Here is a 12,112-nt window from a genome sequence, read left to right as displayed (position 1 = left end):
CTGTGTGTTCTTGTTATTGAAAGCAATACTTAAGTTAGTACAGCCAAATTGTACTTCGGCACCTGGGTGTTTCATCTACAAAGGGAGATGTTTTAAAAAATTGTAATTTTTACACCCATTACATTTTTCTCTACTCTCATTGTACCTTAGGGTGCAAGAAGTTTCTATATGTTCAGCCCATGCAAACAAAGAACCAATATTTCCTAGTTATGTAGGAAACAAGGCAGTACATTAATCACTTAATGCAATTTATAATTGCCAAACAAAATATTTTGGAATATAGAGTTTTTTATTTTTTTTCAAGATTATCCACAAGTCTAGTAATTTCCTAGAGTAGGTTCAATCTAAAATAAATTTTGAAAATTGTATTTTATAAGTTATACTTGTCCGAAACATTTAAGTATTTTAAATATCGCTAACCTAATCAAACTTTTTCATCACTGACAGTATTTTGTTAGTAGCTGATCTAACCTGGCCAACTGTTAAACAGTTTTACAGTATTTAAAATGTATCTTATTCCAAATGGTAAACTACTTGAAATATTGCAATGCTGGGAGTGGTCTAGATCCAGATACCATAACAATATTGATGACATTAACATGGCGGCACTGATGTCATTACCATCTCTACATTCTTATGAGAAAACCTGGGAACCAACTATGTTTCTCTATCAAATTAACTTTTCTGGTATGAAATTATATACTTATTCTAATATAGGACATGATACCTAAGTAATATTTCACATGGTATATTGTTTTATACTTTAGTCCTACCTACTCTGGTATAGGATATGATACCAAATTTATATTTTCCATGGTATGTATCGTGTTCTATACTATAGTCCTACCTATTCAAGTGTAGAACACAATTCCGAAGATAAATTTCCTAAGGTATTGTTTTATATGTACTACAATCCCACCTGGTTTATTATATTTTGCGATGTCACATTTTATAATTATAATTATGAACATGATATCGAAAACATATTTCGTACATTTGTTTACTTTTCTTAACAATAACTTTTGCAAACCAAGCGTGTGAATATTCCATATTCCAATGCTCATTTCCATGCTTATGCCGGAAGAACGTAGAGTTTGTAATTACTTCATTACAGCTTTTTTTGACGAATTTGATATCCCTACCATATGGTGTTGTATACGTATATAATTTTTATTTTAGCTGACCTACCCTCACCAAAACTTCGGCTTTGTGTTTATCACTTCAACAATTGCAAAACTAACCTAGAGACAAATGAGCCTTTTTTACATTTACGTACTAAATTTTATGATTTACCTAACCAAATGAACTATGTTACCTAACATTGCAAATGAAACACAGACAACACAACTTTCATCCAACACATAAAAAAATGCAAACAAAGCACAATTATAAATCACAAACATTTAACAACCTTTAAAAACCACTTAGATTTCTTTAATTTACTGACAATATTTTTTTTGTAGATAAAAAATTTACTCAAAAATATTTCACTTTCACCTAATAACTTTTTCTACATTGTGAAACACGAACAGTCACATTACTGTTTACTACAATCACACAACCAAACATTCATTGTCTTTAATATTTTAAATAGTCAGGTTTTTGCAATTTATGTTTTGATTTAAAAAAAATTGGTTGTCTGTAAAGTCGGTTTGCGGACAATAGTTTGACGTGACATCATAACAAAACATTGATGAAATGATTACATACTTTATGAATAAAATTGAATCATTTTTTATTGAATTATCACTATTTTGTATGGATACAAAGAAGGAGTGAAATGAAATCTACAATTTAATTGATAAATTTATTTTTATTTGCACTCATTAATTCAAATATGTTTATTACTTTACAAAGAGATTATTTTAACTATAACTTTTATACATGTTTGCTATTTAACTTCTTCCAATCTGTGTTATACTTTTAAGGCTAGGCCAATGATAGGAAAAGTAGGAAACGAATGTGAGTGTTTCAAGTTTAATGTGTCTCGAAAAAGTCAAATCGATGGTTGTTCCAATTGAGTGGAAGAGAGATAAATGCGGCGCAAGTGTATATGAGCGTAATGGGACACAGCGTAACGGGACAATGTGCGTTACGGGTCACTTTTTCGTGCGTGCAGTTGGCGTTCATAGATTTATTAGACGTCACGTCAAAATGTTGATTAATTGCTTGTCTGTGTTTTTAAGTTTTTATCACAATTTGTCATATATAATCTTGGTCTTACCTATGAGACAGTTGTTATTATATTCTGTATACTTACATGAACCATTTTATATTGTATACTAATACAATCAAGAAAACTTTAATACGGTTATGTATCTTATTTTGTTGTTATAAATGACAATAGCCTCAAAATATGTAAAGTTAAATTGACCATTCTCAAATGCAAACCATTACCTTATTTCATGCTAGGTTACAGGTAAAGGAATTTAATTTGATAATTATTTCAAAGTGTTTCCATATTGTCCCCAATAGTTAATTAAATATAATAAAATAGAATTAAATAAATATTAGTAACAAAACTAAATTGTCTAAGAAAACTTAAAGTTAGATGCGACACCATTTGAATGAAGTTTATGTGGGCTAATGAAGTGTTTGATAAAATTATTTTAGTTTTTAACTAATTCTTCATTGTTAGGACATGCCACACTGAAAAAGAACTTCAAACAGTATCCCTTTAACTGTAGCAATTAACTGATCCAAGTGCCTTTAGCATTTTTATTAAATTTCAATATTCCAGAAAATGTTTTTTTTTAACAACATTTGTAGCATCATTGTTAACACTCATGGCATGACTTTGTGAGTTAAATTTGCATCTGTTGATTTGCCTCACTGGTGGTGAGTTTTTACCAGGATTCCTTCAGACAGGGAAAATCTGGAAAACTCTGGCAGCTAAATATGTCTTCAAAACCTGGAAAACATAGGAAATTTGACAAAATGTTGGTTTCCAAATTGGGTTAGTAATTTTATAAAACTAGTGTTTTTTCTTTAATGTCTTAAACCAACCTGTACTTTAATAACAAATCAACTATGTACTTGTGTAAGGAAATGATTTGAAGCACGATCAAATTTCAATAGGCATTCACCTGGTCGCAATCATTAATGTATTTTATCAAAGATTGGTTTAAAAAAAAAAAAAAAGCTTATATTTTACAGTCTGCAGTTTATAGTTCATAGCTTTAATTGAAATTATAACATTGCAAACTGTTTATGGAAAAAAATATTTTATTGTCAATTTGACATGTAGTCAAAATGTGTTTCGATACATATTTTTTAGAGTAATGTACTTATTTAAACAGTCTCAATTGATTGAGACAGGTAAAAAAAAATGTTTGGTTGGACAAAAAACTCTTGAGATATTTTGTAAAGAAAAGTATGGGAACCCTGATCACGAGCACCATATTTAATGGTAAACTTGGTTTCAATCATTTGATAACTTTAAATTAAGCCTAATTAGTTCATTGATCACAATACACAAGATATTGAACTTGTGTTCTCTTTTCTTCCTCTAGTAACATAGGAACCATAATTGATATTAATATAGCACTCTGTTTTTTTAAGTGATTTATTTTTGTTTGCGTAATTCTTGTATGGCTTTTTTTCTTAAGTAGTTTTTCAAAGTTTTTATTTAGTTTTTTTTTGTTTTACTCTCTGATAAATTATCTTTTTATGGGATGTGTAACATTATGTAAAAATAAGCACACAATTTTAAATGTGTTAGTTACTGGTGTTATTAAACTTATCCTAGTCATTTTTCTTTATATTTTATTTTTACATTTCATATCATTTCTATTTTTATTCTTATTTAGACTGTACTAAACAGTACCAGCAAATTGCACATTTGGATTGGTATTTACGTAGAAACTATATGTCACAAATGTTTTGAGCTAATGAAAAGACAGTAGGTACTTAATAGCGATTAATTATTTTTACTTCATTTTACAATAAATGTAAGCATTGAGCTGAAAGTTATTTTATGCCCAGAATGCTGAAGGCTGTTATTGTTCGCCAACTTAACTCTTATATTGGGCTTAAGTTTACAATATATTTACATTGCATTGTGTATGTTCTTAGGTGTTTAGTTTTTTGCTATTTGCAGATTTTATGATTAAATATTTTGAAAATAAGATTATGGAAGCAATTTTTAATTTAACTGAGCTGTGGAAACCCAGAAAACAAACTTCTAATGAGTATGATATAATTTGTTAAGTAAAATTGTGCTTATTTTTTTCGTTGAGTTTTGTAAATACAGGATATTGGCTAGCACATATCTGACAACAAAATTTGCTACACAGAACATAATGTAAGGTTTCTATAGTGGAACATCTGTAGAAATGGTCCTGTATAAAAGATAGTGTTATTTAAATGTAATTGCTCAACACAATAGGTAAACAGAGCCTTCAGAGTTTGTGTTTCTTCTGTTGGACTTTGCACAGGTTATGATTTCAGAATGCTTGGCCTACAGACTTTCACATAATGCATCTTCAACACTGACTTTCATGTGCTGACATTTTTCTTCTGTATGATAACTTTTGTCAAAAATTGAAAGTGGGGCTTTTAGCATACATTTAAATTGTAAATAAAGATGTGTTGTGTTATTTTAGATTTCATAGTTATCTAAATTAACGACTTTTTCCCTTGCGACTTTCGAAAATGTAAAAAAAAACTATTATGATAATTTTGTGAAATGTTTGGCAGTAATTTAGAAAATATAAATAACTGTGTTTCTCAAGTAAACACTAATAGGTTATCTCAGTATTATTTGTTTTCGTCTTCAAAAAAATTCTGATTTGCTTGCAGCAAGCTGTTAGCATTTAGTGACAAGTGGAAAATTCCATAATGGTCCTGCATTAACAGCATGTCTACATTCTGGAAAAATAAGGAAAAGTTGGGGGAAATTGAATTAGTCAAATTTACTTTCAATCTTGGAAAAGACATGAAAATTTTTCAGTGGTAGTAATTTTAGGGGTTAATGTAATGCCTCATAGTTAAATGACGTATGCAACTAGGCCAGCCATGAGAATGTTGAGGGCTGAGTTTTAGTAAGGGGATTTGTAATTTGGGTCTGGAAATGTCAGGGTAATTTTATTGCATATTTGTGTAGATATCTTGAATAAATGTCTTAAGTTCATAAACTTAAGTTCTTAAACTTAAGTTCTTAACAATCACCAGGGTCCTCAAAAGGGTTTGGGCAGGGTGGGTTAAAATTCTGGCTACCCTTTTTTGCACCGTAGAGTTCTCAGTTGAGTTTCATCCGGCTAGGATGAAAATTACAGGTATTGTTAATATAATCCATGGGAAACCTTATAGTTATGTGATAGACCCAGATCACGTTTACAGTTATGACCATGGTAACATTTACAGGCCTAAGTAATATATTTTTTGTGGATTTTCGTAGTTTTAGAATTGAGGACAACAAACTTATTTCCCCCTGAGCTCTTGGTTTCTCTCGATGACCATAGTTTTATAGATATTAATGCTTTTATGAATTTGCTACATATTGTCTGGAAAAAATATGTATAGGCTAATTGAATATTGATCACTAAATGACATAATATGGTTAATGTATATGACTGGTCATTTGGTACTAAAAATGTTATGTTTGCTGTGAAAGTTCAAATATCTTATAGTATCATGTAAAACTTTTGTATGCTTAAGAGTAAAAGAATTAATTTGTGTGTCTCGGGAAAAAATGAAGCATAGTTCAGATCTCATTAGTTGTGTTAGACATTTTGAATGATAGTGATATGGAACACTAAGGAATCGCAATGCATATCATCCTCTTCATTTATTGTCTTCCACCAAAATAAAAATATCTGTGACCCATCGTATCCATAAAATGAATTTACTCAATTTCACTTTATAACCTGAAAGTGTAGGGAAAAAAAGAACTGTTATAGTTGGTAAGTAAAGACCTGAGTTGCGAATGGTCTGAACACATGGAACTGATTATTTTATAGAACTATGCAGTTATGAGCTAGTCATGGTTTTCTTGCACGCAGGTCAGTATCAGACTCTGTACTAGAGAATGGGAATGGAAATGATATTTCGATATATCAGCAATATTGATATTGTTACGAACGTGAGCAAGGCCGCGACACGTGCAGGTGCAGAGCTGGCTGGCGGCTGCCGCAATGTAATATGCGCCGCGCGCGCCTGTAAGATTACGAGGATTGTCGCTTTCCCCCCTCCTTCCCTTCACTCCCCGCGCGGCGCCCTGCCTTTAACACATAACTGACACCTGACAGCTGCGCAGTTACGCGAGCCGCCGACACGTGTTTCGAGAGATTTCTGCCGTCGGGATGGCGCGGAATGACGCGACTAGCCTCAGCCGCGCTCGGGAGTTCTGGAAGGTGTCTGGGACTATTTATGTGTGCCCGGGACGCCGGCCTGAGTTCAGAGTGGAGTTCAGAAAGAGTTTTCCCGCGGTGGAGTTTCCGGGCGATAGAGCGGCGAAGTCCCTGGACGAAGGTTCCAAGGCGAAGAGTTCAGTTCTGGGCGATAGTGTCGCGGGCGCGGCGGAGTTCCGAGCGAGGCGTCGAGTGGACCCTCGGCGAAGGCAAGTGCGTCGGCGGCGGCGGCGGAGTGCGACGACGGAGTCCCGTGGCGGAGACCCACGAGGGGTGCTGCGGCGAGAGTTGCGCCAGAGGTGCGGCCCAGCGAGGTGTGAGGTGTGTGAAAACGAGTGACTGAGGAAGCAACATTTTTAAGTACAATTGATTAATTGGCTTTTTTAGATTATTTGCTAGTAATGTAAATAGTGGCATCAATAAAACTGTGTGAAATAAAATCTATTAATTTGGCTATCCTTTACGAACTCGCCGTAAATCGTAACAATATTTTAGGTTAAAAATTAATTTCTGTTCCAATAATATCAAATTTAAATAAAATTATATATTTAAGTAAAACCTGAATTTGACCACAAAGTAGAAATACATTTCAACTAGTTTCAATTAATTATAATGTAATTACCTAAAGCAGCTGTTGCTCTTACCAGCCAAAGTAACTACAGTTAATTGATTTATTATATTTATTATCAGTATTATCTTTTCTGCATGTTTGTTTGTGTGTTCAGGAGTGCAAAAGAATTGACAATAAATAAAAAATACTTAATTGAATTGACTTTTTCTCATTAGAAAAAAATTAGGTAATTTAATTATAAAAGTTAGATTTATCAAGAAGTCAATATTTCATGTACTTAAATCATAATTTTGGAGTATGTAAAACGGGTAATGGTTTGGGTACTGTTGTAACTCGATATATCGATATTTTAAAGTCGATATTTTGACTGCATCGATATATATCGATGGGAAAATGTTGCCATCCGTACTCTGAGAGGACGCTAAACGGAAAATAACTGCGGCATTAATAGTTGTTCCGCGTGACTGTGCCAACAACCTCGACTGTCTCGTCTTTTTCCTTCCGCGCGGCCTGCCCCAGTTGCGAGACGAGCGGTATTTATAACCAGTTCCCACCTCAACGGAGCGCAAACAAACCACACTCCTTACTTCGTTTTACACTTGACTACCACAGCAGATCTGGTGGCATTGTACGTTTCGTCCCAAATTTCCCCAACAGATCTTAACAGCGGTAACAGTCAAGCAAAGGGTTCGTATTTTTGATAACTTCCGTGGCATTTTTTTTTCAGCTTGGAGATTTAACGATTAGTAATAATTGTCCTAGTGAGAAAATTTGTGACCGAACAACAAATGGAATACATTTACGGAGAAATCCCTTAGTTGAAAGCTGCTCGGCGTATACAATTGGCCCGTGAGATTTTTAAAATTTTGGTAATTGGTCCTTGGTGTTCCAAACTTTGCCACACGTGGCTTATCTGCGAAGTGCGTAAGAGGCGTGATGCGGCCACTCATTGCCCAGGTGGGTCGGCGGAAGTTCTAACGTTCCCTGAAGTCCCGGTCCAGGTCATTATTTCATATTTACGTGTAACACGGTCAAACTTGTAGTCTTTTTGAGTGGCTGGAATTCAACAAAATACATGGGTAATACTTTTTGCATAATTACCTGGCAAAATTGAATTTTTGTAATTTTATTCATTATGGGTAAGGAGAACCAAATGGATTAAATAACAAAATTTTTGTGTTTAAAGGCAGTGCTGATGGCTGCTGAAAGACATGATTGTAATTATTTCAGGAAAATGTATTTTCTTTTATTTAGCTTTTTATAATCGTAAAAATGATGAGGATTTTAAAATGCTATTAAAATGATTTTTTTTCTGAAACAAATTAAAGTATGTCACTTAGTAGCTACTAAAATTGATTTTAAACCTAAAAAGTTCTAATTCTATATTCCATTTGATTCTCCTTATCATACTGCACGCAATTTTGGCATATAATTATGCAAAAGTTATGCGATATAATTACTTCCATTTCTTTTTTTGTGAAAATTAAGCCACTCAATAAGTCAGCAAGTTTAACCTTGTGGAGCTTAAATATAAAATAATGACATGGAATGGGACAAAACTCCTTAAATGGTAGCAAAAAAAAATTAATATTTTTACGTCACACACAACTTATATGCTACAATGTTAAAAAACTTAGAAAAAAGTTACAAAAATTGATTATTATTTATGAAGAGTATGAAGGCGTATGTGATAGATGAAACTGTGACTGAGCTTAAAAGTTGTTCATGATCTGGTAGAAATTGGGATGAGCTGATTCGCAGTACTGAAGCTAAATGGCGGTCAGTCAATCAGTTTCTAACGCTGTGTTTGCGAAGCTTCACAGTAGAAAATACCTGTTCACAGATGTAGGAAGATGCAAACATCGCAATTATCTTCTGAGCGCGAGATTTCAGGTTTGGGAAACGCCATTTCGGTTATTTCATTTGCTTGTCAGTGCTAATATCTAAGGGCTGTTGCTGTAAGTTGTTCACGATGTCTTAATTGTTGTGTTTCGTCACTTATTTTGTCATCGGGGGTTTACTTTGCGGTATATAATAGCTTTAAAATTGCAATGCAAGTGTTGCTTAGTTACGATCAAATAACGGTTAGTAAATGTCTGGCTATAAAATTGGTTACCTACTATACAAAAAACGTAAAATAAGGACAATGGCAAAAAAAATTCAACAAGGGTCAGTGTTACCCATCATAGGATTTTTTATATTGTTGTTTTGTTAGTGGAACTTGTTAGGCGTAGCCGTTAAAGTTTATAGTTTATCTGACGCCGAAATTAACAATAAAAGGTTATATATTTATACTGAATATCCTACTAAATCATCATAAACAAAAATACTGGTTTGGAAGTGAGATAGCAGTTCTGTCACCCGTAATTTGTAGATTATAATGCAGAGTAATAAATGTTTCTCCGTGGTGTGTGTATGTATATGTTTATATATATATGTGTGTGTAACATAGCTTCGTTTGTTTAAAGAAACATTGCAATTTCACCAAGAAAACGATGAGCCCGTATTAGGCCGATGTTACACTATACGGTTGAACCAAAACGGTTGCCAGTCTACTAGGTGATTTTTTTTCTATATCAGTCGTTTATATTCTCAATTTTAATCAATGTACTTAGTGGATTCGTGCACTCCATTGAAAGCTGCCGAAAAAATATTCACAAGAAGAAAAACACTGCGAAAGTTTTAGCCGCTGTGGCAGAGAAGCTTTACTATAGCTGTCTACGTAGATAAATGGGGGGAAGTATTTTAAAAGAAGATAAAATGAGGTTGCTTCGAGTTTGCCTAAGCTGATGTCACCACAGTTGAGTGATCAGCAGATCACTTCCCTGCCACGAAGGCGTTAATCCATTCACTGTAACTTTTGATGGAAGCTTCTTTTGCTAAAAAAATAATCAGCAAGGAATAAACCATTATGTAATGCCGCACCATGGTTTCTAGCCGGTTACATTTCGCACATGTTCTCACTTGGCATTTCCATTTAGCTCTATTAAAATCCTACAGTGGCGAGTCTCTTATCATTAATGTTAACAACCTCACAGTTAAAGAGTTCAGAGTTGCGAATTACAATTGGCGAAAGTATGTAAAAGTTTACAAAAGTTTTAGAAATCATACGAAATCGTGCGCTTCTGCTGCTGCCAGCCGTATCGGCTGTAAATATTATTCAATTCAAAACTGTTTTTTTTTTTTAAACCTACCGCGGCATACAGCCAATATTCGTTAACAAGCGTTCAGCGGCGCAAATCTGTTGTGCACTGCCCATATTTTTGGCCTACGTGCATGCCATACATAAAGTCTTCCATAAGACATTATTTACGCGATTTTGCAAGTGGAGGCAGTGAAGGGCTTCTTAACTCCGCTACCCTGTGATCCTGATGATGTCTGAAAGCCGGCAGGAGCTGGTGTGTTTTCGCCGACCGCTGTGGGCGCAGAGGGTGTCGGTGTTTCTCCTTGAAGGTATCGACCGGCCAGTGCTAGGCACACGGCTCGCCCGCGCCTCATTACCGCGCGCCACCCCTTCTCGCTCGACACGCCTCGGACCCTTTCAGCGGGATTACCGCCCCCCGGAGCAGGCGGTCCCGTCACGCCATCGGCGTCACAGCTTTCAATATATATATACTGTATAGAAGTCGCCAGCCCAGGTTAAATTTTCTAATACGGTTTTGAGGTAGTTGGGTTAATTCACCGCCGCAATCGCCACCATCTCTAGGGCATCGACTCGTGGTGGTCCCTAGCGGACAAGTGTCGAACTCTTCAAACACCCCTTCCCCCTCCCGGTGAACGACCTTGAGCTGCAGTGAATGATGGATGGTGGTGCGGGGAATGACAGCGGGCGACAGCGCTGCGCTCTAACGTGTACATAACAACTAAGACGACACAGGGCGTTACGGCAGCGCACTGCAGCGGTGAAGTTCCCAAGCTGCTCTTCATACGCTTCTGAAAAACGTAGAGTAAATCCTATCAACTCGCGACTTCTATACAGTATATATATTCAGAGGTCACAGTCTCACACGCGGCGTCGCAGCTCTGCGATACGTGACGCTATCTATTGGATGGGCCCATTAATTACGTGAGGCGATTTTTCGACACCCCCCCGTCCTTGTTCCCACCTAATGACACGTGAGATTTATTTATTTTTATTGAAATTACCGCGAAAAGAGAGTTTAACTAGACGGATATAAACACACTTCGAAATGTCTTCGTTGACAATTTTTGATGTGTAACAATCTTAGCTCTCGCTACACTGCTACTTTTGTGGGAGTAATTTAGTTTGTGAATGCAACGGAAGTCAAGGACGATGATTTTTAACAAACACGGTGCTGCCATCTGTGGCGGGTGGCGATAACCAGAGTTTACTAAGACTAAACCGTATAATGAATCGTAACAATGTGGGCAGTATTTTAATAAAATTAATTTCCGAAACTCCGCCGGTTAAGTATTATTAAAATCGTTTTCGCTTCTATCGGAACCGTTTCATTATATAGTTTAAAATTTCAGTCTGCTAGTCAAATGATTAAATAATCCACGTAGCTGCTCCGGCAGCGAATTGTAGCGACGGGTGCGGAAATTACGTGTGATTTGCGTCCAGAAATGCAGTTGAAAACACAGTTTGCGTATATTTATCACGTTCGGCATAATTTTAAAGAATTCTACGTTACATTTCGTGTCCGAGTTTCGTGTGTGTGTGTGTATATATATATATATCTTTAATATATATAAATCCAGTGTCCTGATGTTTGTTTCCAGTGAACTCTTCACCAAGTCTGCCGATTTCGATGAAAATTGGCATTTATGTGTAAATTTTTCCAACTTGAGAGATAGGATAGTTTTTATTTCGATTAATGGTCTTAATAATTTATAATTAATAATAAACTGATTATCAATGTTGATTGGTGTTTTAAGCCCGGGAAACAGTGGGTACTTCGTCTCCATGACAACGTTGCGTGCTTGAGAGTCGGGAAACCATCGGTGCTATTCGTTTTTTCTTCGGTACATTACAAATCATTGTATTAAGTTTTTGTCAAAATTAATTAATTTTCATTTTATTTCATTTATTATAACTGCAAATAAGAGATTTTGTCTCTTTTTCCCCTCATTAATACAACCGTGCGAAGCCGGGTCGGGCAGCTAGTGTGTATATATATATATATACATACATACACACACACACATATATATATATACACACACACAT

At 35.2% G+C, this 12,112-nt stretch overlaps 1 protein-coding gene across 2 annotated transcripts in view; it reads left to right on the top strand.

The window, feature by feature from the left end:
- Positions 1-12,112, top strand: part of LOC134534941 (protein fem-1 homolog CG6966) — a 71,490-nt gene that overhangs the window by 1,139 nt on the left and 58,239 nt on the right. The gene's annotated exons all lie outside the window — the stretch shown is intronic.

Source organism: Bacillus rossius, chromosome 8 (assembly GCF_032445375.1).
Source record: "Bacillus rossius redtenbacheri isolate Brsri chromosome 8, Brsri_v3, whole genome shotgun sequence".
In the NCBI taxonomy this organism is placed as follows: domain Eukaryota; kingdom Metazoa; phylum Arthropoda; class Insecta; order Phasmatodea; family Bacillidae; genus Bacillus; species Bacillus rossius.
This window is presented reverse-complemented; position numbering and strand designations above follow the sequence as displayed.